Below are 27985 nucleotides of genomic sequence, written 5' to 3'. Positions count from 1 at the left end.
AGATATCTTTTCATATATATGAATATATACATATGTAATTTCCCCCTATTTCTTCTTGGATCAGTTCTGGAATATTGTAATTCTTACAAAAAATTTTAAATTTTACTTAGTTGTCAAATTTATTGGCATAAAGTTGTTTTCTTGTGTTCATAAAACTTATAAGTGGCAAAGAGTAAAGCAACCTAAGACTTCTGATCTCATGTCCAGTGCTTTATGTACTGTGCTACCATATAATACAAATCATGACTTTCCTAATTTGCCAAATATTTGTTTTCCGGCCATGCACCAAAATGTTTGCTGTGCTATGGAAATGCTGATTATTAAAATGATATCTTTGGCTTCAAAAATCCTATAGTTTAGAAAAGGAGAAAAACTTATAGATGGATTCTGTGTCTTTCGCAAAGTGATAAGGGCTACCATAAATTTAATATTACAGAGGATGAAGTGATTAATTACCACTGGAAGTAGAGAAATCAGAGAAGGGTTTGTCGAGAGGATGATATTTACACTTAGCCTTTTTTGTAGGAATATTCTAGGCAGAAATATAATTCAAGGTATTAAAGAATGAATATATAAAGGAGCCAAGATGTGAAAAAGCAGGTTGTGCTCAAGGAAGAATGACAAATTTGTGTCAGTGGAGGTGTGTTCAGAAGAGTTTCACATGTGGATGGGGTCAGATTTTGAAAGATCTGGCCTTTCAGAGGGAGTCTAGGATTATTCCCACTAGCACTAATGGTTTAGGTCTCTAGAATCTATATTTGTGTGTCTTTTCCACTTTATGACTCCTGTCAACACAATAATGATTAGAAGAAATCACTAAATATAAATGTTAAGATTCTCATCTATTTCTAGCCTGGCAGTTTACTCACCATAAGCCACTTGCTTAGGGGGTTAATCCTTAAGCTGATTATTTATCATGCAGCATTACCACCTCTCACTAAAAGGAACCTAGATTTGCTTTAAAAACAAATGTCACTCTAATCTAGAGAATGGGTAGGCATGAGCTGGAAAAATTGTGTTGTTATAATGATTCACTGCCAGAAATTCTCCTCTTCTCTGGGACAGTGAGCCAAATTTACTGCTCTGTTCTTGAGCAGAAAGAATTTATAGTCAAAATAAAATAACAACAAAAAAAACTTTAGGGTTCAAAATAAATAATTTTAAAAGTTTGGAAAGGAGACTCTTTTCATGATCTAATTTTTTTTTTTTTGGTTTTGTTTGATTTTTATTTTTAAAACAAGTGTGATAGTTGGCTTAAGTTTGGCCTGCTGACCAAAATAATGCAAGTTAGACACTTATTATTTTGGTTTACTTGTTGCTGAGAGGTTCTCTAACAGCACCAATGGGTTAAAAAGAGGATCACAGTGACCTGTGGTGCTGGATTGCAAAAAAATACGCAACCTTCTCAGAAAACTGACAAGCCACATATTTGTTAACCTGTTTTAACTGGTGAAGAAACACTGACACACTGTTTTCCTAATACTAAATTAAGTCGATGGGCTTATATTGCGAAGTGTAGTGAAATCAGCTCTTAGGGCCAGTAGCAAAAACATAACATACTGTTAAATCTTTGAGGCAGCTGAGAAGCAATAGAAATCTGTTATTATATGGATCTGTAAAGTACCCCAAACAGCACTGTTGATTAAATTTGTTATCAAAATGTGATCTAGTTCAGGTACCTAAAAAGGTAGTTAAGAGATCTCCTTCACTTTATTCTTTCAGATTAATCAAAATGTGCCAGTAATTTAGGTTTCTAAATACAGGAAAAATCAGGAAATTAAATGTTAGCACATTATAGAAACATGGTTTGGACAAATGAGCTCACTTCAGATACCTATTTAGCAGAGGATCAAGGTACAACTCTACTTCTTTTAGAGATGTAATCTTGGAAAAGTCTCTTGACTATTCAGCACTCATTTCTAATCTGTACTTTCACACTCTTAAGAATAAATATATTGTAAATTGTATAAGATAGTCTGTACAACATTCAACACATTTTTTATATGTATATTAATGTTTGTTAATCTCTGAATGGCCAGATTGGTGACCTAGAAGTTGAACATAGAGGTTTTTTTCTTGTCTAGTCTGAAGACAAATTCAGCTCTTTCTTATAAAGTCATACTTCCCCAGATGTGCAGCTTTGTAGTTTCCTGGTCCTTTCTTGCACATAATTTATTGAAAACTGAATTGGAACAATATTGATTACCAACAGTTGTGAGAGCTTTACAGTCTATAAAGCACTGTCATAGACCTTGTCTTTTTGGATCCTCATTCAACCCTTTAAGGGTAATTATATTTCCTAGTTTATAATGTGGACACTGAGGCTAAAAGTGGTAATAACTGTGTAAGATCATATAACTAGTACCATAGTCCAAGGCACTCATATTTTCTAATGCAGCATGTTTGCTGTATGCATATATTCCAATATAAAATTTAGGTAACCATGAAATTCATCATCCAAGTTGGGACATTTTAAGAAGCGAAAGGAGGTGACATAAATAATTATGCCAGGACCATAGACATAAACTGTGACTGTCTTGGGAAAATAGGAACATATTGGTAAAATCCATCTTGATAAAATCCAAGTTTTATGGTACTGGATGTTCTATATGAAGTCTCTCAATTAGTCTCATTTTTTAGACTTCGTTTGACAGATAAAAGTATTATTTAAAAACTGAACTTTAAAATCTTCCAGAAAGGGAATATAAATTTAAAAATACTAACTTTTTGACACAAGGCAAAAGAACACAAGATAATTTTTGATTTTCTAATTGCATTCTTTCTCCTTGTATAGGAGAAAACTTGTCCTTTACTCCTCAGGTGAATTCCCTGAGATACAATTTGGGTCAATTCTGAAAATGTCCACCAAAGGAAAGAGCCGTTGTATGTTAACAAGATGACTAAGAAACATATTGAAAAACTTTATAAAAGTTTACTAAACAGTATTTTCAAGGCAGCCTGGGATTATTTAACAAATGCACAGGGTTCCAGAGAACATAAAGTGATTTTTAAAGATTAAATGCTGACTGCATCTGTTGTCTTCTGTTTTCTATCTATATTCATTGATAACAGGCCAAACAAATATGCAAAATCTATCCAATCACAAGGGAATTTATAGGCCTAATGAAGGATTTCTTTAGAATTACTTTCAATGAGGGGAGCAGTAATGAACTGAAAAAGTATTTCAGATGCTTGTGGATGTTTCTAAAGACTTTTTCTTTTCTCTGCTCTCCTCTCTCCACTCTACCCTTCCGCTTTCTTCCTCTTTTTTTCTTTTTCTTTCTTTCCTGTTCCTTTTCCCTTTCCTTTTCTTTCTCTTTCTCTTTCTTTTTCTCTTCTTTCTCTCATTCTCTTTCTTGCTCGTGCTCACTCGCTCTCTCTCGCTCTATCTCTCGCTCTCTCTCGCGCTCTCTCGCTCTTCTCTCTCTTCTCTTCTCTTTTCTCTCTTCTCCTTTCTCCTCTCTTTCTCTCTTCTCTCTCTCTCTTTTCTCTTTCTTCTCTTTCTCTCCTCTCTTTCTCTCCTCTTTCTCTTTTCTTTCTCTTTCTCTTTTCTCCTTCTTCTCTTTCTCTCCTTTCTCTCCTCTCTCTTCTTTCTCTCTTCTCTTTCTCTTTCTCTTTCTCTGTCTTTCTCTCTTTCTCTTTCTTCCTCCTCCTCTCCTCTGCTTCTCTTCCCCCCTCCCTTCTTTCTTCCTTTCTGCCTTTTTTGATTTTTTTTTTTCCTCTTTCCCTCCCAAAGCCTAACACTGGACTTTGAACTTACAAGGACTCCAGGAATACAGTAGTACCCCCTTATCAGCAGGGGATAAGTTCCAAGTCCCCCAGTAGATGTCTGAAATTGTGCATAATACCTCACTACATACTATATGTTTTTCCTGTATATACATGCTTATGATGAAGTTTAATTTACACATCAGGCACAGTAAGAGATTCACAACAATAATAATGAAATAGAATAATTATAACAATATACTTTAAAAAAGGTTACATGAATATGGTCTCTCTGAAAATATTGCACTGTACTCACCTATTTTTGGACTGCAGCTGAACACAGGTAGCTGAAATAGTGGATAAGGGGGACTACTGTGCTGGCTAATGGATTATTTGTTTTTGAAAAAAGTGAGCAAGTAGTTGGCCAATCTTCCAAGAAGTACCCTTCTAGACTTCAAGTTTTCCTCATCCTCCATAGCAAAAGGAATGGAACAACACTGTGCTGCAGGGTTTTTTTTTTTTTTTTTTTTTTTTTTGAGACAGAGTCTTGCTCTGTCGCCCAGGCTGGAGTGCAGTGGCCGGATCTCAGCTCACTGCAAGCTCCGCCTCCCGGGTTCACGCCATTCTCCTGCCTCAGCCTCCCGAGTAGCTGGGACTACAGGCGCCTGCCACTTCACCTGGCTAGTTTTCTGTATTTTTTAGTAGAGACAGGGTTTCACCATGTTAGCGAGGATGGTCTCGATCTCCTGACCTCGCGATCCGCCCGTCTCGGCCTCCCAAAGTGCTGGGATTACAGGCTTGAGCCACTGCACCTGGCCTGTGCAGCACTTCTTAAACTGATGTCGAAGAGCCAGTTAGTGCCATCTGACAGTTACCTTTGCACCTCATCAAGGAAGATCCTAAGCAAATACAGCCTCTCATTATGTCTTGGCAGCTGGACAATTTCTAGTCTTCCTAAAAACAAAATGTAAATCACCTCAGTAAAACTTATCCAAGACATTCTAGACTTAAGTGGAGCTTGGTGAGGGTGCAGGCAAGATAGTCTATTTTTAAATTTTAAAGTGAAGAAGAAATGGGGGATAAGTAACTGAGAAAGCTTCATCTTACACTTCATATATTTCCTTCCTCCATCCGTGAGTCAATTTAACAGTGAATGAAAGGGATCAAACAGATAATACTTCTAACATGGCATCTCCTTTATTTTTGTTTTGTAATCCTGGCTCCAGCAGTTGCTACTCATGTAACCTTGGGTGATTACTTAAACCATCTGTAAAATGAGAATAAGAAGAGTCCTCCTCTCAGAGCGTTATTACTGGGATTGAACATGGTAACATAACTAAGGCCCCTGGAACAGTGACTGACACCTAGTAAATATTCAATTTATTACACAAAACAAATTTTTTTTTTTTGATGATGTCTATGCTGTTCCTATTCTTATCTCATACCCAGGGTGACTGTGTTGCTTCCTGGGTAATGTTCTTTTGGAGATTCTACCAAGGAATCCCAAACCCCAAAGTCTTACTCCACATGCTCAGCAATGCTCAAAAGGCCTTTAACAGGGAACAAAACCTCTCACCCCTCAAATGCTTAAGAGGCAACTCTGGCTTGAGTCCAAAAAAGACTTTTAGAAAAAGTAATTTTTGACACTGATAAAGGCAGAGAGTCTCAGGTGTTGCCTGGGAGAGAGAGCAAAGGCAAAAAGAAAAAAAAAAGCCACATCCCACTGTACCAAAACAAATCTGAACCTCCTCAAAATTTCACCAGCATTTCATTCATCCGAAGCTTTGAATAAAAAGCAAGAAAGTAACACAGCCCACAGGGCATTTTTTGGGACAAAGAAGATTCATTCCCAGGGCTGCAGATTTCCTAACACCTGGGGATGTGTTAGTGCACATGAATGAATATTCCATTGTTTTGAGGATCTCTTTGTAAGTATCTTGCTTCAAGAATGATGGGTGACGTCAATCAGGAAAAAATCCCCAGTGAATCCTAGGACTTATTGCTCCAATTAAGCAAGAAGACACGTTAGAGCATGAAAGATTGGGTAATAATTCATACCTGTTGTGTTTCGCTGTTAACTGTGAGCCTAAATGTAGACTCTAACCTCTCTTAAGTATAATTTTTTTCTACACAATAGCTCAAGGCCTTGAATATTTAAGAAAATTACATATAAGGAAATGTTAAAAAATAATCTCCCTGAAAAAAAGTACATGGCTCATGAAAAATAAATCTGGGTAAATTAAGTTATGAAAGATGTATTTCAGTTAGAGCAGGAGCTTTGAAGTGTGTTTCCTGTGCAAAAACAAAAACTTGGCTTCCTCGACGATAAATTGCCAACACAATAGCCTTTCGGGTATCACAGGAGCTTGCAGTTTATCTGGGCTTCCAGGTCACCCTGGGTTTAAGCCTGACTTACTGTCACCCTCCTTTCAAGAGTACTGGGACTTCTGGTGTGAGGCAGCATTTAAAGCCTTGGATGAATGTGTTTCTTTTTCTGAGGAAGTGTCTTGCTTTTTCTGACAGCTGCATCTGGCTGCCTGTTGAGCCTAGTTTTCTTCTAAGAAATGATTTTTGGAATAAGGACCGGAAGGCCTTACGCGGCTGACCAGGAAGTAGAATTATACAATGGCCGTGAATGTGGAATTCGCGGCCTGGGTTCAATCCCAGTTTTGCCAATTCCCTAGTAGGGTGAGCTTGGGCAAGTTACTTCATTCTGTAAACTTCAGCTGCCTCAATTGTAAAGGGGATAAGACTACCTAAGAGAGTTCCAGTGAGGGTTAAAATGGAAAAATGCAAATAAAGAAGCACTTAGTATATCACTGAGCATAAAATGAGCCCTCAAGGAGAGTTAACTATTATGGTTAACTCAAAACATCTTAGGATGTAAGATACTGGTGGGAGTTCTTTTGATCAACAGTTTAACTGAACTACAATCAGAATAGATTTACTTACATATAAACAAAAATTATGAGGGCCTTCTATAGACAAGAAGTAAAGCACTCTCAAGCTTTTGCAGGGGCTATTGCCCTCAAGTAGCATGACTCTAGTTGAGCTAATTAAACATGCATTTGCATAACAATACCGAGTAGAAAGTGGCAAGCTATAAGAGAATGTAGATAAAGTGCTACTGGACTTCAGAAGGAGGGATTATAATCTAGTTGAGGGAAGTCAGAGAAGACTTTACAGATGAAGGTCCCGTGGTGAACATCTCTTTATTCTTAATATATTGACAACAGGGTTCATATGATTATACTGACTTGAAAATTTCAGACTGGAAAGATCTACCTTCTATAGTGAAAAGATTTGGACGTGTCTGAGAGAGTTGAAGTTCAATGTATATTCTCTGATTACAGTAACCTCGGGCCATAAAAATCAGTATCCCTTTAAAATGAGAATCAGGTTTGGCTTTTCCCCAGAGGACAGTTGGCCATTTGCCTGGTGGTCTGTGCAGTAACATACAAACTTCCCTAGTTTGAAAAGAAGGGGAGGGAAGGAGGGGAAGAAAAGAGAGAAGCAGTGCTGATCTTTTGTCTGTAAAATCTCTGCATGATGGTCAGGTGTGAAGAAAACTTGCTCAGGCTCTCAGGCAAAGTTGTGTTGCTCTTGGTGGAAACAACGGAAACTTTTGTCGTCGTCGTCTTCTATCCTGTTCTAACTCTCCTGCTATCTTCTTGTTATTTGCCATTCTATTCACTCCTTTGTTCATTCATTCATCAAATATTAAGTTTCTAGTCTTGGAACTTAAGTGCTGCTGTAGAGGTAAGAAGATGAATACAGCAAGGTTCCTTGTTCTGATCACCCTTGTAAGAAAGGCCAGCAATACTCACGAAGAGTTATAACCCAGGATATATAGGGAGTGGGGTCTTGCTGAAATGCTGGAGAGGCTGGCTTTTCTGTGTTTCTTCTATTTTTGTGTGTATTTCCCAGTTGACCACCTCTTTGATTTTGTATACTGCTGCTTCATGCTTCCAGCTCTTTTTTGTAAGTAAGCAGCTAAGCCTATATCTAAAAGCATTTTTAAATTTGAGTGTATGTATAATTTATATATATATAAAGTGTATATATATATAAAGATTATATATATATAATAAAGATTCCTCTCTTATTATACTAAGTTGAGTTGAGTTATAGGCATGAAAGGGGAATTACGGCAGAGTTGGGAAAAACTGGTTGGGGACATATTACGAAATAATAACACAGAAGTAAATTTTGGTTGTGTTGCAGAAGGGAAGAACAAATTCATTTTTCTCCTGTTGTCTCCTTCTAGAAGCATCTAATCATGACTAATTTTATGGAGGGACCGCTATTTGAGAGGATTTTAAGAATAAGAAAGGCCCTAGTCCAAAAATATTTCCCTCTTTGATTCCAGAAATCTTCAGATAAATGATTTAATTCTTTGCCTCAATTACTGCCCTCTTTGGTCCTATTATTTTTTTCAAATGCAGGATTATATGGGAAATCATCAACTCTTGAGAAAACTGTCTCTCAAAATCACTTTCCTGTAGAATTGAGAAAGATGGGAAAATCAGAGTTTTGTTTTTTTGTAAATATCATCTAACTCCATTCATTAGACTCTGTATAACTAGGAAAGTACAGACTGTTGCATTCATTTTACTTCTTTTTGTGGAACTCTGGACTATATCTGTGATGAAAAGTAAATAGAAAAGGAAACATGTAACTAACAAATACAAAGCCTAAACATGTTCACCAAAAATATCTACACAATTGGGATACAGTTTATTTTCTGGCCCCTGATTATCAGGATAACTGCCTTACTTGTTCCTTTCACTGTACATGTGAGGAGATGGCATTGAATTATAACAAAGATTGTTATGGTCTTCAAACCACTAATAGAGAGAGCTTATCCAGTTTTGCAAGTTGGATCAGTTGACACGAGGCAGAAAGCTAGAATACATTTGCATTCATTGGTTCAGTGGAGTTTCTTGCTGAAGTATGTTGTGCCACATTATCTCGTCACTGCTTTATAACTGACATATGCCCAATTGCCTTATATACTTTAGAAGCAACTGTCATTTTATCTTGAAGAACAATTAAGTCTTCTGAAGGCTAAATGTTTCCAAGGAAGAAAAAAAAGCCAGACTACAGTTTAATTTATTGAAAGTTATTTATAATTTAGTACTTACTGTCCTGAAAATGCCTGTCCCCTTGGAAATATGATTCAGATGCCCTGAACTGAAGAAACATTTTCCTTTTTCCTGTGTAAAATGTGAAACAAAAGACAACTGAAAAACACTTCATTAAAACAGTTCCTTTGTCCTTTTGACAATGAAAATTGAAAAGAGACATGCCAGTTTGGCTATGTGGGTGGTCCTCTTTCTATACTAACCTTAACATGACCTCACAGAAATCACTGAAAGTTATTTGATGGTTCTAGAGATTTTAAAAATATGTGTTGAAAGGCAATGGTCCCGTGAACTCAAGGATTTCAGAAATGCTATGTTTTTAAGAATGAGGTTCCAAAGGCTGAAAGATCTGCCCAAGAACTTGCGCTCTGCCCAGACCTTAGTGTACCCAGGACATAGCCTGTTTTCACACCTGGACACACTTTTCTCTAGTCATGTCATGCTCCTTGGTTATTTACATCCACTTTTTCAAGGTCTCCTATAGGCTAATTTTGTCATCAACTGCATGTAATTGGTCTAAGTCAATGTATGTATGATGTGACCAAATGAACTTAAAGTATGTTCCCCATGGGAATATCGCTGACATTTATTTTTTGGTTCAGTAATTCTAGAACATTCCTAATCTCATAATGTCCTCAACTTCTTCAGAGTGCAGCAAAAAGATTTGATTATCTGATGAAAAAATGAAGACTAGATACTGTATTTTTGGTTCTTTTTAAGTTTCTTACTCTTTTAGTTTTTAATATCTAAGGATTGTCTGAGAAAAGTCAGTACAGTTACTAAGAAAACTGTTTTTTGATCTATTTTGCCAGTCGGACAATTCAGTCTAATAGTTTTGAGAAATGAAAAATGAACCATGTACTTTTGCCTTTGGTTAATATTTCTCTGTTAAATGAAATTTGATATTTTACCTCTAACTCTATTAAAATGATGCTGTCCAAAACTATCATATGGTAAAAGCCATCCTCTTTTTGTGCTATTATAAAGTATCTTTGTCTAGTTTGGTTGTAGAAAAACCAAAAATAATAAACAAAAGGGCTCTTGTTTTAGTGATACAGCCCTGGTAAGTAGCATATAGGAAACCTTCAGGGATGTTGTCATGAAATCTTAGGAAATGTATCTTTCTTCTCTAAAATATCACAAGATTAAAAAAAATAGCTTCTACACAGCCTTCCTGTAAAATGGAGTCACTGCAATATGTATTTTTTAGCACGTTGTATAACTTTTGTTATTCATCTTGATATGAATCATGCTTTTAGAATGTTTGGCAGGTCTTTGAGTTTAAGTTCCCAAATGAGTATTCAACATAGATTAATTAAGACTGTTATTTCATGGAGTATAAATACAACTGCTTATTAAAACATATTTATTGAAGATAAACAATTATGTAATAGAAACCAGCTACAGAATATAATAATATGACTAATGAAAAAGGCAATTGATTACAAATGACATAATTACTGAAGGTTAAGAGCTATGCAATTGATATTACTTGTTATTTCTTATGTAGGCTTTAATAAGCATTTTGATCATTATTTAATGTCCAATTTATTACATCCAAACAAAGAGTTACTTTCCGACTTGGTACACGTTGCCTTAACAGTGCTTAGGGGAGTTGAGAAGCTTATAGTTTTACCCTTAGGATTGAGGAAGGACATTGATAAAGAATGTTAATTGTTACCGATTGTATTTTATTTTAGAAAATGGAAAGAAAAAACCAAGGTCTTTGATTGGCACCTTCTGCCAACTTTGTGAAAAATGAGGATCCTCACATACTGACCAGTGGCCGCTCAGTTTCTACAGAGAGGACTGAAGATGACCATTTGAATTTTTGTGACTTGCTCTTTCCTAAGAAATTCTCTAAGAAATAATTTCATTACCATTGTCACCCCAACGGGGTTTAATGGGAATTAGTAGCTTTGTTTTGACTCTGGCATTAAAATGGATATTTTCCCCCAACTTCTCTGTGGTTCCTTAGTTTCCACAGTAATGTGATATGCTCTGTGATACTGAGAAGGGGGTGAGGCTTAAAGAGGCACAATGAGTAATTTATGGCCTCAGTTTTAGGCTATGGAAATAAGGAGTATGTTATGAAGTTAGAATAGTGTGGATAGAATTAAGCCCGTTCCCAGGGGCTTACAGGATGCGAGAGATGGGAATTGGAGCAAGGAAGGGCAGAATACGCTGAACACAGGTTTTTAAAAATACTATTATAACTTTTATTTTAGGTTCAGGGGTAAATGTGCAGGTTTGTTATATAGGTAAACTGTCATGGGGGTTTGGTGTACGGATTATTTCATCATCCAGATAATAAGCATAGTCCCCAATAGGTATTTTTTTTCTGATTCTCTCTTACTCCTACCTTCCCCACTCAAGTAGCCCCCGGGGTCTGTTGTTTCCCTCTTTGTGTCCATGTATTCTCATGGCTTAGCTCCTACTTATAAGTGAGAACATGCAGTATTTGGTTTTCTGTTCCTGTGTTACCTTGCTTAGGATAATGACCTCCAGCTCCAACCATGTTGCTATGAAGGACATGATCTCATTCTTTTTTACAGCTGCATAGTATTGCATGGTGTATATGCATCATGTTTTCCTTATTCACTCTACCATTGATGGGCATTTATGTTTGCTATTGTGAATAGTGCTGCCGTAAACATATGCATGCGTGTGTCTTTATGGTAGAATGATTTACATTGTTTTGAGTATATACCCAATAATGGGATTGCTGAGTCAAATGGTAATTTCATTTCAAGTTCTTTTAGGAATCACTACACCACTTTCCACAATGGGTGATCTAATTTACAGTCCCACCGGCAGTGTATAAGTGTTCCCTTTTCTCCACAACCTCACCAGTATCTGTTATTTTTACTTTTAATAATAGCTATTCTGACTGGTGTGAGATGGTACCTCATTGTGGTTTTGATTTGCATTTCTCTAGTGATTAGTGATGTTGAGCATTTTTTCTTATGCTTGTTGGCTGCATGTATGTCTTCTTTTGAAAAGTGTCTGTTCATGCCCCTTGTCTCCTTTTTAATGGGATCATTTATTTTTGCTCCAGGAGAGTCTCAAAATGATGTTTCACATGGATGTTAGTCTGGCTACAGCTTTTATTCTCCTGAAGGGGTAGCATTTAGCACAATTGTGAAAATGATGAAGTGTGTGTTTGTGTACGTAGTATTCCTGTGCTCTTTGTTCTCACTTCTTTCTGGCTCTACTCACTTCAGATGTTACTAGATGTTGGTAGTATTTTCAGATCACAATAAGCTTCCCCTCCCTCCTGCTTACACACATGCCAGTGTGTACACACAGACAAACGTATGTATGCATGCTCTGTATAGGTAACTCTTATATGGCTAGACTTTCTTCCTCCATGCTTAATTCCTAATTTAAAAATTTACATGTTTGATGTATTCTCTCTGGGCTCTACTAAGGGTAGGAAACTATTGCAGTGGTGAAGTCAAAAGCATTCACTTTGGGTTAGAATGCTTTGGATTTCACTACTTTGGCCCCTATTCTAATATCTATATCTCTACTACTTTGACAAAACCAGTTTAAATTCTCTACATCTCAGTTTGTTTTCTGTAATTTCAGAAAAAAATTTTAAAAAGTCATGTCTACTCCTCAGTATTATAAACAATGAATTAGATAATTCATATAAAGCATTTACTTTAGCACAATGTCATCCACATAGTGTCCCATAAAATATAGAACAGTTGGCTTCTGCTGTTATTGAAGAAGAATAAGCTACCCTCATATAATCAGATCTTCATCTGGGTGTGACAAGTCAGATTATTTGCCGCTTGCACATCGAGACATCAAGGCTTATAGGAGCTATTATCCTTCCTGAGTTCCTTATACACTTCTCACTCCACAAGTCCAGCTCAATCAAATTTTTCAACTCTCTTCATAGTACTTTGCTAAATGCAAGGGGGCTATATGAAAATGAATAAGAACTTTGCCTTGCCTTTATCCACACCTGAGATTTTTTTTTTTAATCTTCAAGATTTTCCTTATTTCATCTGACATAAATTTGACACATTTCTTGTTTTGAAATTTGTAGGAGAGGGCAATAAGACGGCAAAAATGTGGAGGAGAGGAAGGGTTGACAACAGTTTATTTGGGGTTGTCTTATTCATTTTTGAATCCTCAATATATTGTTAAAAACATGGTGCTTAAAGTGCTCAGTAAGTATCAGTTCGATGAATGAGTGAATGAATATTCTTCTTCTTCTTTTTTTTTTTTTGAGATGGAGTCTCGCTCTGTCGCCCAGGCTGGAGTGCAGTGGCCGGATCTCAGCTCACTGCAAGTGCCGCCTCCCGGGTTTATGCCATTCTCCTGCCTCAGCCTCCCAAGTAGCTGGGACTACAGGCGCCTGCCACCTCGCCCGGCTAGTTTTTTGTATTTTTTAGTAGAGATGGGGTTTCACTGGGTTAGCGAGGATGGTCTCAATCTCCTGACCTCGTGATCCGCCCGTCTCGGCCTCCCAAAGTGCTGGGATTACAGGCTTGAGCCACTGCGCCTGGCCGTGAATGAATATTCTACCAAGTGTGCTAGGTAACTTCTTGCTAGGTAGAGACCATTGTCCTCTGAATTGGTTTGTAAGGCTTCCAACGTAGAGGAGTATACACCCAGGTCCTCAGTGTGGTTGTTGTGACAGCTAGTAGCGAGTCATTCTCATATAATTCTCATTTTATATGTCACTGAAAATTGGAATCTCCTGACTCAGTGTCATCATAAGAAAAAGAATGGGAACAAATTATTTTGTCTGAGTTTCTCTTTTAAAGCAAAGGATCATAACCTGGGATTAGAAACTTCAGCAGCTCTATGAGTTCCATAAAATTATTGCCAAAAATTTGGGTGCATATGCAAAATTTCTGGGGAAATAAATCATAGTTTTTATCTCATATATATATATATATATATATATATATATATATTTTTTTTTGAGATGGAGTCTTGCTCTGTCTCCCAGGTTGGAGTGCAGTGGTACAACCTTTCCCTCTTGGTTTCTAGCTATTCTCCTACCTCAGCCTCCCGAGTAGCTGGGATTACAGGCGTGCATCACCACACCAAGCTAATTTTTGTATTTTTAGTAGAGACAGGGTTTTGTCATGTTGGCCAGGTTGGTCTCAAACTCCTGACCTCAGGTGATCTGCCCACCTTGGCCTCCCAAAGTGCTAGGATTACAGGCGTGAGCCACTGTGCCCAGTCAGTTTTTATCATATACTTAAGGGACCCAACAACCTTTAAAATGTCACCTTTGAATTTATAAATCTCCAGATTCGTAAAGCAAGTTCTTAGAGACCTTCAAAGAGATGCAAACTCACACAGAATAATAGTGGGAGCCTTCAACACCCAACTGACAGTATTAGATCAGAGAGGCAGAAAATTAACAAAGATATTCAGGACCTGAAATCAACACTGTACCAAATGAATCTAATAAATATCTACATAACTCTCTACCTGAAAACAACAGAGTGTTCATTCTTCTCATCTGTACATGGCACATACACTAAGATCAACCACACAATCAGATATTAAGAAATTCTCAGTAAATGGAAAATAACTAAAATCATACCAACCACTCTCTTGGACCACAGCACAATAAAAATAGAACTCAAGACTAAGAAAATCACTCAAAACCATAGAATTAAATAGAAATTAGAGAGCCTGCTCCTGAATGACTTTTGGTAAATAATGAAATTAAGGCAGAAATCAAGAAATTCTTTGAAACGAATGAGAACAAAGATGCAACACAACAAAATCCCTACACAGCTAAGGTAGTGTTAAGAGGAAAATTTATAGCAGTAAATACCCATATTAAAAAGTTAGAAAGATCTCAAATTAACAACCTAAGATCACAAATAAAGAACTAGAGAACCAAGAGCAAACCAGCCCCAAATCATTCATTTGAGAGCATGTACAAATAGAGGCCTCTAATTCCACTGACATTCAAAAGACCCCAGTCAATGATAGTCTAGTTCAACCACTCAGATTTAAATTTCAAGTCTGGGAGGCTACTGAATTATTCTATCAAGTTATGTATTTTTGAAATATGGATCTTAGCTAATTGTTAAATCACAGATTGTACTGAGAGGGTTTGTTATGAATTAGATGTCATGTGGGGTGGAGTTTCAACTAAAGTCTCTAGGGAAAAGAAACTAAATTTTGATGAGAAGGAAATGCTGAAACTAGAACAAACCAAATGTGTCTTATGGATTGATGAGACAAACAACCAGTATTAATTTAAGAAGGACATTTGTGGGTCAGTGACTCTGTGCAGTCTCTTCTGGAGACACAGACAAGAACTCTTCCTTTAAAAATGTAATACACTAGTAAGAAACTTTAGGGTAATGAAAACTGTTAGGATGAGGTGGGGAGACTTATGGCAATAGCACATCGGCAAATGACAATGGAAATAACCTTTATATTTTTCAGCTTTCATATTTGGGCCTCTGGTCATCACTGTAACATTGACAAATGACAGAACCTGTACTTCAGACAATTTTCACAGATATTGCACAGGTCTATATTAGGCTGGTCTTACAGAAAATATTACTATGTGTTTTGAAAATGAGCTTTGTGAGCAGCCACAAAATATATTTCTCCCTCAGTGGAAAGAAAGATGGCAACTGTGATTCAATGGAAGGTGGATAACCTTTGAAATGAGAAAGCTTGGTTTGAATATCAACTTTATTGCTTAGAAGCTGGAAAAGAGGAATTCTCACTGAGCCTCAGTTGCTCCACCTGTAAACTAGGGATATTAATGCTTAATTCTGGGGTTGCTGTAAGGCTTAGAGGTTAATGCCAAACTTTATGAATAGTAGGCAACTAATAAATGGTAACCATTATTAATAATATAAAATTGGTATAATTCATTTATATGATAGGCAACAAAGTGATTCATGTAAGTGAATTTCGAGGAATAGAAGCTTTCCTCTTGAAATGCTAAATTTTTAATTTTTAGCTGCCTAATAGAGGTGAGTTAGAATCTCATTGTAGTTTTTAAAAAATTTAATTTATTATTATTATTATTATTATTTGTAGAAACAGGTCTTGCCATGTTGCCCAGGCTGGTCCGAAACTCCTGGGTTTAAGTAATCCTCCTGCCTCAGCCTCCCAAAGTGCTGGAATCATAGGCATGGACCACTGCACCAAGCCCTCAGTATATTTTTGTTTTTTTCATTTTCCTAATGATTAGTGATGTTAAGCATCATTTTATATGCTATTACCATTTGTATTTATTCTTTGGAGAATTATCTATTCAGATCCTTTGTCTATTTTGAATCAAGTTGTTTCTGTGTTGTTTTAGGAGTTCTATATATATTCTGAATATTAATTCCTTTTATGAGATACACCATTTCCAAATATCTTATTCTGCAGGTTGTCATTTTACACTTGATATTGCTTTTTGATGTACAAATTTTAAAAATTTTTATAAAGTTCAAGTTGTCTATTTTTTCTTTGGTTTCCTGTGCCATTGGTGTACTATCCAATAGATTATTGCCAAATCTAATGTTGTGAAGCTTTGATTCTATATTTCCCTCTAAAGGTTTTATAGTTTTATTTAGGTTTTTAATCCATTTTGAGTTAATTTTTTATTTATGGTGTTAGGTAAGAGTCCAACTTCATTCTTTTGCATGTAGATATGCAGTTTTCCCAGTACCGTTTGTTGAAAAGACTGTCCTTTCTCCATTTAATGGTCTTAACACTCTTGTCAGAATCATTTGACCATATATTCTATTTAAATGGTTTATATGTCTGTCTTTATGCCAGTGCCACACTGTTTTGATTACTGTAGTTTTCTAATAAGTTTTGAAATCAGGAAGTGCATGTCTTCCAGCTTTGTTCTGGTTTTTCAAGATTATTGTGGCTATTTGGGATTTTTTTGAGATTCCATATGAATTTTAGGATGGGTTTTTCTATTTCTGCAAAATACATCATTGGGTTTTTTAAAAAATACTTTAAGTTCTAGGGTACATGTGCACAACCTGCAGGTTTGTTACATACGTATACATGTGCCATGTTGGTGTGCTGCACCCATTAACTCGTCATTTACATTAGGTATATCTGCTAATGCTATCCCTCCCCTAACCCCCAACCCCATGACAGGCCCTGGTGTGTGACGTTCCCCTTCCTGTGTCCAAGTGTTCTAATTGTTCAATTCCCACCTATGAGTGAGAACATGCGGTGTTTGGTTTTCTGTCCTTGCAATAGTTTGCTCAGAATGATGGTTTCCAGCTTCATCCATGTCCCTGTAAAGGACATGAACTCATCCTTTTTTATGGCTGCATAGTATTCCATCATGTATATGTGCCACATTTTCTTAATCCAGTCTATCATTGATGGATATTTGGGTTGGTTCCAAGTCTTTGCTATTGTGAATAGTGCTGCAATAAACATACGTGTGCATGTGTCTTTATAGCAGCATGATTTATAATCCTTTGGGTATACACCCAGTAATGGGATGGCTGGGTCAAATGGTATTTATAGTTCTAGATCCTTGAGGAATCACCACACTGTCTTCCACAATGGTTGAACTAGTTTACAGTCCCACCAATAGTGTAAAAGTGTTCCTGTTTCTCCACATCCTCTCCAGCACCTGTTGTTTCATAACTTTTTAATGATCACCATTCTAACTGTTGTGAGATGGTATTTCATTGTGGTTTTGATCTGCATTTCTCTGATGGTGAGTGATGATGAGCATTTTTTTCATGTGTCTGTTGGCTGCATAAATGTCGTCTTTTGAGAAGTGTCTGCTCATATCCTTTGCTCACTTTTTGATGGGGCTGATTTTTTCTTGTAAATTTGTTTAAGTTCTTTGTAGATTCTGGGTATTAGCCCTTTGTCAGATGGGTAGATAGTAAAAATTTCATCATTGGGATTTTAATGGGGATTGCATTGAATCTGTACGTTGCTTTTGGTAGTATGGACATCTAAACCTATTGTGTCTTCTAATTCATGGACATAGGCTATGTTTCCTTTTATTTATATCTTCTTCAATTTCTTTCAACAGTATCTTGTAGTTTTCATTGTACAAGTCTTTCATTTCCTTGGCTACGTAATTTCCTAAGTATTTTTTGATGCTATGGTAAATGGAATTTTAAAAAATAATTTATTTTTCAAATTGTTCATTGTTGGTGTATAGAAAAGCAATTAATTTGTGAGTACTGACTTTGTATCCTGGTACTTTGCTGAATTCATTTAATAGTTCTGACAGTTTTGTGTGTGAAATTTTGAGGGTTTCTATATGAGATCATATCATCTGCAAATAGAGGTAGTTTTACTCCTTTATTTCCAATTTGAATATCTTTTATTTCTTTTGCTTTTTATTTCTTATCTAATTGTTGTGGCTAAAATTTCCCATACTATGTTGAATAGAAAAGGCAAATGTGGGTATCTCTGTCCTGTTCCTGATCTTAGAGAAAAAGTGCTTAGTCTTTTACCATTGAGTATGATGTTCCCTGTGAATTCTCCATATACGGCTTTTAGTATGTTGAAGTAGTTCTTTCTATTTCTAGCTTGACTGTTTTTTTTGTTTGTTTGTTTTGTTTTTTTAAATCATGAAGCGGTGTTGAATTTTGTCAAATGCTTTTTCTGCATCTATTCAGATGATCATATGTTTATTCTCCCTAATTCTGTTAATGTAGTAGATATTTATTTTCATATGCTGAACCATTTTTTAATTTCAGGCATAAATCCCACTTGGACATGGTGTATAATCTTTTTAATATGCTGCTGAATTTGGTTTACCAGTCTTTTGGTAAAGATTTTTGCATCAATATTCATAAAGGATATTCATCAGTAGTTTTCTTTTTTGTAGTGTTTTTTGCTTTGGTATCAGGGTAGAATGGGTAAAGAAGTGTTCCATTCTCTTCATTTTTATTGGAACATTTTGAGAATAATTTGTGTTCTTTCTTCTTTAAGTATTTGGTAGAATTCATCAGTAAAGCCATTAGATCCAGGGCTTTACTTATTGGAGATTATTGGTTACTAATTATATCTCCTTCCTAGTTACAGTTATAAGACTATTCAGATTTTTTATTTCTTGTGATTTAGTCTTGGTGGGTTTTGTGTTTCTAGGAAACTGTCCATTTTATCTAGGTTATCCAATTTATAGGCACACAGTTGTTCATAATACTGTCTTAAAAGTCCTTTTTATTGCGACAGAATCACTAGTAATGACTTCACTTTACTTCTGATCTTAGTAGTTACAGCCTTTTCTTTTTTTCTTAGTCCATCTAGCTAAAGGTTTATCAATTTTGTTGATCTTTTCAAAGAACCAATGTTTGATTTTATTGATTCTTTTATACATTATTTTTCTATTTCACTGGTCTCTGCTGTGATACTTACTATCTCCTTCTTTTGCTAGCTTTAGGTTTAGTTTTTTCTTTTTCTACTTCCATAAGTTATAAAGTTATGCTATTGATTTGAAATCTTCTTGTTTTTTAACATAAGCATTTGTAGCTATTCATTTCCTCCTTAGTGTAACCTTCACTGCATCTCATGAGTTTTGGTATGTGTGCTTTCAGTTTCATTTGTCTCTAAATATTTTGTAACTTTCCTTATGATTTCTTATTTGATTCATTGGTTGTTTAAGACTGTATCATTTAATTTCCACAAGTTTTTGAAATTTCCTTCTTTCTATTATAGATTTCCAACTTTATACTGTTGGGGTCAGAGAAGATATTTTGTATATTTATCTTTTTAAATTTATTGAGACAAGTTCTGGCCTAATATATGATTTATACAGGAAAATATACTATGTGCACTTGAGGAGAATGTTGTTGAGTAGAGTGTTCTGCACATAATTTTAGATCTAGCTGATTTATTGTGTTCTTTAAATCTTCTATTCCTTATCTTCTGATTGTTCATCCCTTATTGAGAGAAGGGTATTGAAATTTTCAAGTATTATAGTAGAAGCATCTATTTCTCCCTGTAGCTCTGTCAGTTTTTGCTTCATATATTTTGATGGTCTGTTACTAGAAGTGTAAATGTTGATAGTATCTTTTTGCTGTGTTGAAACTTTTGTTAATATATAATGTATTTTTTGTCTCTTATAAACTTTTTGGTTTTAAAGTCTATTTTGTCTGATATGAGCATAGCCACTACTGCTATCTCTTGGTTACTTCATCCATGCAATGTCTTTTTCCATCCTTTCACTTTTAATCTATGTATGCCTTTGGATCTTCAGTGATTTTCCTGTAGGTAGCATATAGTTGGATAATATGTTTTTATTCTTCCAATCTGTCTTTTGATTGGAGAGTTTAATCCATTTACGCTTCAGTTAATATTTAGTATAAAGGGACCTCTGCCATTTTGTTGTTTGCTTTCTAGATGCCTTATAGCCTTTTTGTCCATCACTTCCCACATTAATGTCTTCTTTTGTGTTTAGTTATTTTTTTATAGTGAAATGTTTAAATTCCTTTTTTATTCCTTTTGTGTGTATTTTATTGGTATTGTCTTTGTGGTTACCGTGGAGATTACATTTACCATACAAAGTTACAGCACTCTAATTTGATTCTATACCAGCTTACCCTCAATAGCATATGATGATCCTTTAATAGCTCCATTTATCCATTTCAGTTATGTGCATAAAATTACATGTGAACACATGTATGCACAAAATCATATGTGTGCCCCCAAAAATAAACTAATAATGCTTTTGAATGTACTATTCTCTTCAACCATGTGTAAAACAAAATTTGCAGTTACAATCCAAGGTTATAATAATACTAGGTCATTGGCCTCTTAAATCTATAAAAAAGTGAAATTATAAGTCATTGTTAAGATAATACTAGCTTTTATAATTGTCCATGTATTTCCCTTTACTGATACCTTATTTATTCATATGACACTGAATCACTGTCTTGCTTCTTTTCATTTCTCCCTACAGAACTCCCTTGAGTGTTTCTTTCAGGGCAGGTTTAATGGTAATGGACTCTCTTAGGTTTGTTAATCTAGGAATGTCTTAATTTTCCCCTCACTTTTAATGACAGTTTTGCTGGATATAGAATTCTTGGTTGCTGTTTTTTTGTTGTTTATTTTGTTTTGTTTTGCTTATAGGACTTTAAATATATTGGCTCACTGCCTTCTGGTCTCCCAAAATTTCAGATGAGAAGTTTGATGATAATCATTATTGAGTGTCCCTTGTATGTGAAGAGTTGTTTCTCTCTTGTCCCTTTGTCTTTGGATTTTGAAAGTTTAATTATATTGTGTCTTAATGTGAGTATCTTTGAGTTCATCTTACTTGGAGATTGTTGAGTTTCTTGGATGTTTATATTGATGTCTTTTATCAAATTTGAGACATTTTCAGTCATAATTTCTACAAACATTCTCTCTTCTCCTTTCTCTCTCTCATTTCCTTCTGGGACTCCCACAATGCATGTGTTAGTCTACTTCATTGTGTCCCACAGGCTCTTAAGGCTCTGTTCACTTCAATCTTTTTCTTTATGTTCCTCACACCTGATAATTTCAATTGTCTTGTTCAGTTGATTTGTTTATTCTTTTGCTTACTCTAATCTGCCCTTGAATTTATCTAATAAGTTTTTCATTTCAGTTATGGTGCTTTTCAGCTCCAGAACTTCTTTTTGGTTTCTTTTTAGGTTTTATCTTTATTTGTATTTCCATTTTGTTGATACATCATTTTCTTAACATCTTCCATATTTTCCTATAGTTCTTTGAGCATCTTTAATCTAGCAGAATTTCTGCAGGTCTTTTTTATGGACAGTTTCTGTTTATTTAGTTTTTGTCCATTTGAGTGGGCTATACTTGTCTATTTGTGTGCTTCTAATTGTTTTTGTTGAAAACTCGACATTTCAATCTAATAATGAAGTAAGTCTGCAAATTGGATTCTCCTTACCCAGAGTTTGATTTTTTTTTTTTGTTTTAGTTTTATTGTTGTAGTCTGCCTCTGTGCCAAAGATTAGTCTAAGGTATAAACCTAAGGTTTTCTCAGCTCTTTTCTGACCCTGTGCATTTCCCTAGTCATGCATGATTACTTTCTAATTTTCACCATATATGCAGTTGCTTTTGAATGTCCTAGGATTCAGTGTCTGGCTTTCAAATGACAAAAAGAAAAATAAAGTAGGGAAACAAAAGAGGGGCACTTGCCCTTTAAATTATTTGGAGTCACTTCAGCCAAAAAGAGTGGGGCTTGCAATAAGAGATTGTGGGGGAGGTGAAAAAACAATGACCTCCCTCCCCTTCATCTACACTTCTGTGATCAAAAGCAGTAGCAGCAATGACAGCACAAATCCTTACTAGTTGGAGGACAGAGTTTTTTGCCCACCCTGGCTTCCTTTAGGTGTACACAAGTTGCTCCAGGATTACATGCACAGTTGCCTGTTACAGGACTGGTGGTGAGAGTGCGGAGGTGCTGTGCTGGAAACTGAATTGATCGGTAACTAAGCAACTTATTACCAAAGCCTTCCCATAAAAGTTGCAAGACTCCAGAGTTCCAAAATAATTACATTACACAGATTCTGCTAGTGTAATTGTTGTCTATGTGGGGAGACAGATTCCTGGTGTTTCCTACTCCATCTTCCCAGAATCCTCTCCAGACTGGCTAGTTTTGAGAAAATCTTAGCTTCAGTTTTAAATTATCATTCTCATAGGAAAGAATCATGCAGAACTTTAGCTTTAAAAAGTGAATGTATATAGTAGAGAAACAGACAGATGGGGTTTGTTACTTCTGTTGATGGGACTGTTTAAGGGTGGTCTCTCTTGGGTAATTAGACTGGCTTTCTGCTCAACTCCACAGTTTGCTGCTGCATCCTCTGTAATCCATTGCACACTGCGGTTCCCCCATGAAGAGCTAGAGCAAGCCTATTATATTACATCTGAGTGTATTCTGATACATTGGTGCTCAAATTCTGTTTCTCAGCATTTGAGGGTTCCATGGGAGTGATCTAGGGGCATGTAATTAGTAAGAAATTGGCCAAGAAGTCAGACTAGCCCTGTTTTCACTTCAGTAAGAGTAACTAAACTAGTATCTGTTTAAATATCAGGATTTTATATGAGATTCCAGTAGAAAAGAAGGGGCTCTTGTCTTAACAGCATCTGAGAAGTTAAATGGAAAATTCTTTATCCAGTAAATGTTTGGGCTGGAGAAGATGGGAAAGTGACCACAATAAAATCTGAAACTAGTAACGACGTTCACCATCTGTCCTTCTCTTCCATTTCTACTAACTAAATGAGCTCAAATACTAACCCCTGAAGAAACCACCTCCGATCATTCCCACACATAAGAATTTTCTTTGCTTCTTTTTCTGATTACTTATCTCCATCATTACATTGGACTGGCTAGGCCGATGGCTATATTAAACAACCCCAAGTCTCAGTGGCTTATCACATTATAAAGATGATTTCTTTTTTAGGCAAGCTTCAGAACCAATATTCTTGACCAGGTGGCTCTGTTGGCTGCCCTCCTCAATGAGGAGCTTGGATCCTGTCACCATGGCATCCCCTAGGCCCATTCAGAGGCCTCTGATAGAGATTCTGTAGTCAGTAGAACAAGGAGTGACAGTGTGGGGATTTCACTGGGCATTTGAAGAGCTAGGCTTAGAATTGACATATATGACTTCCTTCCACATTCTATTGGCCATCATTAGACATACTGTCCCACACAGATACAAACAGATATAGGAAATGTAGAAGTCCTTGGTGACCAACAGGAAAATGAAATTATTTGTTGAACACATATAATGATGTTTTCCAATGCCATCAGCTCACCCTTGTCCACATACTGTCTTGGGGTACAATTTCCTGTGTGTTCACTTTAAATCTTCAACTAGACTGCAAGCTCCTGAAGGCAGAAATTATGCTTTATGTGGTACTACTTGCAATCCTTAAATTGCCCAGGTATATTAGTTAAGGTAGTCTAAACTACTATAAAAACAAACTCAATGATAATTTAATACCTTGAAGAATTTATACTTTTTTGGCCTCAAAATAGCCTTAGGAAGATGTTACAGTTCAGCAGCAGCTCTCATCACTATGCCATTTTCCTGGGGCATAGGCTAATGCAACTTTATTGTCCTCAGGGTTGCTTTGGGGATGGCCATTCCAGTCAGCAGAAATAATGAAATGGTATAGAGAATGTGTGTGCAAGATTCAATGGATCAAGCTGGGAAGAAACACGTTTCATTCACATTCAATTGTCAAGAACTCAATGACATGGCCACGCTACACTGTAAGATGTAGGAGGATTGAACATGTAGTTTTTAGCTGGATAGCTACACTCCAATTACAACTCAGTTGCTATGGAAGAAAAGGATAATGAATGTTGGTGAAAAATTTCCCCACAGAGGATAAGGGAAATTTTGTTCAATTTAACAATTCTTCAAATTAGGTATTGTCATTTCCTATATTTGAAGTTAGAAGTGATACTGAGAGGTGAACTAATATGTTCAATGATGTACAACTAATAGGTATTAACACGGGGATTTGCACCTAGTTCTTCTTGCTCCAAAAATCACTTATTATCTTCTATAGTATCCTGTTTTGCCTATCAGAGTGATGCCTTATCATTGTTTCATCTCATGTTCTGTCTTAATTCTTCTTAACCCTTTTCTTTCTGCTTCTCTTGTCATTTTCAGGAGTAGTGATGTACAAAAAGTGATTCCTGTTGGACATTCAACACAATACTTGAATGTACTTTGAACACGTCATGTTCTGTGAAGGTAAAAATGTAAGTCACACCAGACTCTTCCTTCAATTTTGACACATTCTATTTTTATTTTGTCATAGTCAACTGGCTATGACATATTTCTCATTATGGTTGGCTAGAATGGTGAACATGTATCTACTAAATACTGATTTCTCTGGAATAAGTGGTAGAAGGACATGTTACTCAGTTCTTGCCCACACTGAGAAATGTGAAATTCGCGGTGGACAGTGGGTACTTCGGGAATCCTAAGGAGGGAACGCCAAGGAAGCATGTTCTTGATTATGCTATTTCCCTTTGGTGGTGTTTGTTGTTGTTGTTTGTTTGTTTTAAATTCTCTTAGAGGTTTTTCTTCCTTTGGGTTTCGTTCTGCCACGAAGCTGCTCTGGACAGTGCTATCATAAGTCATAACACAATACCCCATGGGGGATAGGGATTAATTAAGCAATGTTGGGCGTAGTTTATAAGCCCAGGATTCCAATTCACCAAAGACTTGGTATTTTATTTTATTTATTTTTATTATACTTTAAGTTGTGGGTTACATGTGCAGAACGTGCTGTTTTTTAACATAGATAAACACACGTTATTGTGGTTTGCTGCACCCATCAACCCGTCACCTACATTAGGTATTTCTGTTAATGTTATACCTCCCCTAGCCCCCCACACCCCAACAGGCCCCAGTGTGTGATGTTCCCCTCCCTGTGTCCATGTGTTCTCATTGTTCAACTCCCACTTATGAGTGAGACTATGTGGTGTTTGGTTTTCTGATCTTCTGATAGTTTGCTGAGTATGATGATTTCCAGCTTTATCCATGTCCCTGCATAGGACATGAACTCATCCTTTTTTATGGCTGCATAATATTCCATGGTGTATATGTGCCACATTTTCTTAATCCAGTCTGTCATTGATGGACATTTGGGTTGGTTCCAAGTCTTTGCTGTTGTGAATAGTGCCGCAGTAAACATACATGTGCACGTGTCTTTATCAGAGGAGATTTATAATTGTTTGGGTAGATGCCCAGTAATGGGATTGCTGGGTCAAAAGACTTGGTATTATAGATGGTACTAATAAGAAAGCAAAGAGGGGCAAGAGAGAGTCTCTCAATCTTTCCCTCTCTGACGAGCATGTGCACATACACACACTCATTCATACAAATACACTTTCCAAGTCACTGTTTTTAGAAGTCTAAACACATGTAAAAATAACCATGATTTAGAAATAGGTCTGTCATTTACTCGCTGTAAGTGATTGATTCACTCAACTTTTCAAAGCCTCAGTGTTCTCATTCATAAAGGGGGATACCATTTGCACTTATTTCATAGAGTAGTTTTGATAATGGTTTGGTAATATATGTAAATTGCTTAATACATTTTAACTGTTATTTTTGTCTATTAAGTCCAAAATGTCTAAAATCTTCTCCAACCTATACCATTTCAGACTAGTGAAAAGTTTCATGGGCTTTTTTTTTTTAAATGTCCACAGATATGAGAGGAAAGAACAAGATACAAAACTACTAGTTTTGCATTTTTGTTTTTAACATTATAATTTTAGGGTCACCATAGTCCTTGATTCAAGCCACATTTAGCCTGAATTCATCAGAATATAACTATAACAATTGTCCATCTATTGTTCCTGGAGTTAGCCAATTAGACATTATTGCATGCATAACTGTCTGGTAATACAGTGGTTTTGTGAAATCCCACAATCTTGGAATAATATTGCCAATGTTTTAATTCTGAGTGGAATAAGAAGAGGGGCCCATTGGCTTCCCATGGAGGAGGTCTTCGTTGGAACCCAGATACCACCATAAATTAGGCAGAATGTAGGAGAAAGATGCCAAAACCCCCAAATAATCTTAGAAATTTCCCATATGTAAGTTCTTATGTCTGTTGGAAATAATAGAGATTTATTCTGTTGAGATCAAATTTCCTCTAATGCAATGCTGTACACTGCTGGAGAAGATTGGTAGGCTTTACAATTCATAGCAGTGTTCTTCTTTCTAGAAGGCTGAAGGGTGTTGACAATGGAAAGTTTTTTATGGTGGCTAATGTTCTTCATGAAAAAATTAGATTCTTAAGCCTTCCTCTCAAGGCTGGAAATCTTTACCAAAACCTCTCTTAGGAAAACTGATAGAAGTTTTTCTTAAGGTCCACACAGAAACCTAGATTTTAAAGTCAGATCTAAGATCCAGTTTCAACTAAAATATATTGGGACCCTTCTATCTGCTGATTTTCTTAGGAGCTGTTAGATCCTTCATGTTATTGCCTTCACTAATTATATCTTCTAATCAGATGGCTCTACTGATGTATCATTTACTTTGCAAATTGAAGCATACCACCCTTTTCCTTTGATTACCTATTATAAACCATCCTTTAGGTACCTATTTGAAAAGTCACAAATTATTGTTGATCCAGACTTCATAAAGGAAAGATCAACTCATCAGTGTTTGAAGATCATTTCAAGTAGCAGAGTTCACTGCTTTGTGATGAACTTCAGGCCACTTCAGGGCTTGCTGTGCTGAGGTTCTTAGATCTGACTTTCAAGGGAGCTGATACCCCAAGACTGGAAGTATTTGTGAAATAGAAGGAATGAACAATAAAGAAGAATATAAAGTTGGCTTATTTTTTCATTCTACATCATTTGAAATATCTTTTTTAGCTACGTAAAAGGGAAAACATTAAAGACAGCCAAGGATCCAACCTCTGATGTTATTTCAGTGGAGAGGAAAACATGGAGACTTTACTGCTCTACCAGTTTAGCAGAAATACTGGAAGTCTGTCGATCAACTGGAGGATTCTTTCTTGTCTTGGCTTGTTTTGGAGCTGGTACAAAAGTTGATAGTCTTAGTCCTGTTTAATTTATGTAGCTTCAGAAAGAAAGGTTGTCAGGGCCCACATGATGAAGAAAGAGGAAGAAAAGCAAATGAGACTGGGGACGGGTCTAAACCTCCTCCAGCAGCGCTGTCATCCTGCTTATCAGGTAAGAAGAAAAACAGATTAAAGCAAGTTCTTTGTTTCCAAATTCCAGGCTTGCAAAGGATGTATTATGATATTCATTTCAAAATATGGTTACATCTTGAAAGCATTTTTGTTAGAAAGGCATATTATCTTTAACAATGAAGCAAGGAAAAAAGCTTGGTGCATTACTGTAGACTCTTAAAATACCTTAGCAGATCTTACTTTATATATATCTTTTAACATTAGCATTCAAAAATCCTTGGCAGGAACAATAGGAATGGTTCAAAGTTCAATTCATAATCATAAACAGACTTCTCCATTCCCCCCATCACGGTTTTAGTTTTTATGAGTGTATTTGGAGGGGGGTGGAGAGAAGAGAAAGGGGTCACATTTAAACATTCCCCCCACCTCTCTTCCTCAGGATGAGCTCTAATTTTATAATAGGATAGTTTTATTCAGAGTTAACTACTTTGGTTTTGGTTCTGAATGATAATCATAGAAAATATAAA

General features: G+C 36.1%; 1 long non-coding RNA gene across 1 annotated transcript in view; it reads left to right on the top strand.

Moving 5' to 3' along the window:
- The window catches only part of LOC116270017, a 41716-nt gene extending 14783 nt beyond the window's left edge, over positions 1-26933 (top strand). Inside the window, exons 2-3 of the long non-coding RNA XR_004177878.1 lie at positions 24452-24543; positions 26896-26933. This is a non-coding gene — a long non-coding RNA (uncharacterized LOC116270017). The remainder of the gene's footprint in view (positions 1-24451; positions 24544-26895) is intronic.
- Positions 26934-27985: the final 1052 nt, after the last annotated feature.

The sequence above is a fragment of the Papio anubis genome, chromosome 13 (genome assembly GCF_008728515.1).
Source record: "Papio anubis isolate 15944 chromosome 13, Panubis1.0, whole genome shotgun sequence".
In the NCBI taxonomy this organism is placed as follows: domain Eukaryota; kingdom Metazoa; phylum Chordata; class Mammalia; order Primates; family Cercopithecidae; genus Papio; species Papio anubis.
The sequence above is the reverse complement of the archived record's forward strand: the minus strand, read 5'-3'. Positions and strand labels throughout refer to the sequence as shown.